This window comes from Neolamprologus brichardi, chromosome 12 (assembly GCF_056152115.1).
Source record: "Neolamprologus brichardi isolate AB-2024 chromosome 12, ASM5615211v1, whole genome shotgun sequence".
NCBI lineage: Eukaryota > Metazoa > Chordata > Actinopteri > Cichliformes > Cichlidae > Neolamprologus > Neolamprologus brichardi.
The window spans coordinates 34048147-34051123 of NC_142115.1; the positions used below are offsets into that span (position 1 = coordinate 34048147).

General features: G+C 41.2%; 1 non-coding gene across 1 annotated transcript; it reads right to left on the reverse strand.

Moving 5' to 3' along the window:
• Positions 1-2132: 2132 nt before the first annotated feature.
• On the reverse strand, positions 2133-2204 carry trnac-gca (transfer RNA cysteine (anticodon GCA)). The gene has a single exon. It is a non-coding gene; the product is annotated as a tRNA-Cys (tRNA).
• Positions 2205-2977: the final 773 nt, after the last annotated feature.

Consider the following 2977-nt stretch of genomic DNA (forward strand, 5'->3'; position numbering starts at 1 on the left):
ACATTTAGGCCTTCTGCTTGCATAACACCACCCACTGGTTTATGAACGTTTCAATTAAACTGACAAGTAGACCCAATTCCACAATAGCAAAATGCAAACACAGCACAGCAGATCGCTTGACTGTAGCCACGTTTTTCCTTTAACTTGTCACGTTTCTGTATTTAATTCTGGAGCAGGGGATCCAGAGACCTCCCACACTCTGCAGATATCGTCAAAGAATGTTTCCAGCACCTTGTTCTCTCTGTGCCACAAAGAATAAAGGCAGCACTGACAGCAAAAGGGGGTCCAACAAGGTACTAGGAAGGTGTCCTTACTAGGGCACACCCACCAGATGATTGTATTTATATTGTACTTTTGTAAATCCACATCATGAAATGCTTTACAGAAGCTACAAAATAAAAACACAGAAAGGTAAGACAACATTAGGTCCAAGAATCTGTAATGAAAAGAAAAGATTGCTTGAATTATATTAAAAGTAAAGCAAAATGAGGGGACTTTCCCATAAATATGTGTTTGAAGACATGACTCTAACTTTGTGGGACATATTTATAGAACATTGTTAAACGTGCAAAAGTGTTTAATTAAAAGATTGAAGTTTGGATACCTTGTTGTGCTGAGCGCAGCATCTTGAAACGTTTCGCCTTTGGTGTTGTTTTGTCTGATCTACAAGGTGTTCGAGTGGCTGCAGGGCTAAAACACTATTTAAAGTTCGAGGGAGACGCCGTGTGTTTGAGTGACGTGGGATAAAGTCTGGATAAAATGAAGCTCACAACCTCAGTATGAATAGAGCCACTGTTGGTTCGGGATACGGAGACGATAAGAAGAACAGAATACGATCAACCTTTAAAGGATCCTTTTGGAGCCTGTTTGAGTTATCACACAGCTGAAATGTTCCTTCATGATTTGCTGTCTGTGACATTTGCATAGCTGCAGGCATCACCGCTCATTTTACACCTTCAGGGGAGTTCGTGAGCTGCGCTTAATTTACCTAAAATACAGGAAATCGTTTCCAAAATGTAAGATCAAACTTTCAGTAAGCCGTGAAGGAAACAGCACTGGTGCATAATGTCACACCCTGCTTCCCTTCAATCACCTGAAACCAACAGGAAGAGTTTTCTCAACTCACTGAGTCTAATGTGGCGTGCAGGAACACACACACAGTTACCCAAGTTCAAAAGGTTCTTATGAGCGAGTTTCCAAGTTTGGGGTTTCAAGACTGTCAAGTCAAGACAAATCAAAGCCCTGAATCATTTCACAAACATCGCCTGCTTGTATAATGCGACTCGCTGCTCTATGCTATTTTAAATTAGCTGTTGCAAAGAAGTAGAGTGCAGTCACAGATCAGTGATGATGAAGCTTTGATTTTTGTCAGTCGTCCGTGAGCTTCAGAGAGGAGACGCAAGCTTACTTCTCAGTCCTGGCTGCTGTCACGTACATATATAAAAGATGGACGCAATCACCTTGATGTAAACAATTGGTTTTGAAAACATGAGTGGCATCCTACCTCATGCATTAAGTGCAGCTCAACCGGATAGTATTTTATTAGTGACATTAATGCTAGAATCTCACTCCGAAGGAAACAAACGCCACAGCAGGTCAAAATATTCAGAAGATAATTAACAGAGATTATATGACCTCCTATCAAACAGCGGCCATGCTCCTAAATTTGAGACTTTTGGATGAAATAAATTCACCCTTCTCTGCAGTTGTTGTAAAGGAGGAAATGGCCATGCTTATTTCTACTGAAAGGTTGGGGATTTTAACACGGGGGGCTTGTTTTTGGCGACAGTCTCAAGTGCAGATTAGAAAAACTGCAATTCTTTGCTCGTTCCACACCAACTTTATTTTTCAGCCTCGTGGTTACCATGTGGATGCAATCTGCAACTTCTCCACTAGCTGCCACTAAAACCTGTGCACTGCTGCTTCAAGGTGTCATGGCGCAACTTCTTTCTCTCCCCTCCATCAGCTCAGTTTTTAGATTAAAAAATTATAAGGCATCATTTATTTTTATTTTCGCTTTGCTCTCTCCCTCTGTTGAGTAAACACCTGTCTTATACTAATATCACATATTCCAGGGTGAGTGTTTCATGAGCACTGACAAAATACCTCATCCTTGCAACAGTGAGGTGCTCAGGGGGCATCCAGATTTGAACCGGAGACCTGTTGATCTGCAGTCAAATGCTCTACCACTGAGCTATACCCCCACGTTACAAGCATCAGTGAGAAATTTTGCATCAGGTTAGCAGTTTATTAACAGAAGGGTAAAGGTGATCACTCAACTTGATGGAAGTGTGCATCAAAAGCCCTCGCAACACATCCCATCATAGTTACAGTTGAATTAGCATCTGGATTTGAATCAGAGACCTCCTACGCTGCAGTTAGACACCGTACCCCTGAGCTATATCCCTCGTTCCCAGAACCCACATCACATACATCACATCACACATCACCCACTGGTTTATGAACCTTTCAATTCAACTTATAGGCTGATCCAAGAAATCCCAGTGAGAAACTTAGCAACACTGTAAGCTTACAAGCAACTTGTCAATCAAAATGTAGATTTGTTTTTTGAAGGTTTATCACACATTTTGAATCTAATGGGATTATAATTTACAAAACAATCACCATGCGATATTTAGTAAGACCTGAAACTGAGACTGTACTTCCACACATCCACTTTTCAGAACTTTTTATACTTTTTTATCTACTGTGTGTGTTTATTCTTGGTTTCTATCACTATCTGCCTCTGCCTTCACTGACAATGGGGCTCTTTCTTTTGCCAAGTACAGTTTCCATAGTTAGTCCAGGTAATCTACCATCCCCCACTCCATTTACCCGAGGAAAGCTACTGATAGCAGCTGGGAAAACAGCATCCTTGTCCTCTTTTTATTCTGCAGTGGAGGCTTTCCTGCCAGTAACCAGTAAACACCCTAAGATCAAGAAAAACATCCAGAGATCGTCACTGTTACGCTTTAGA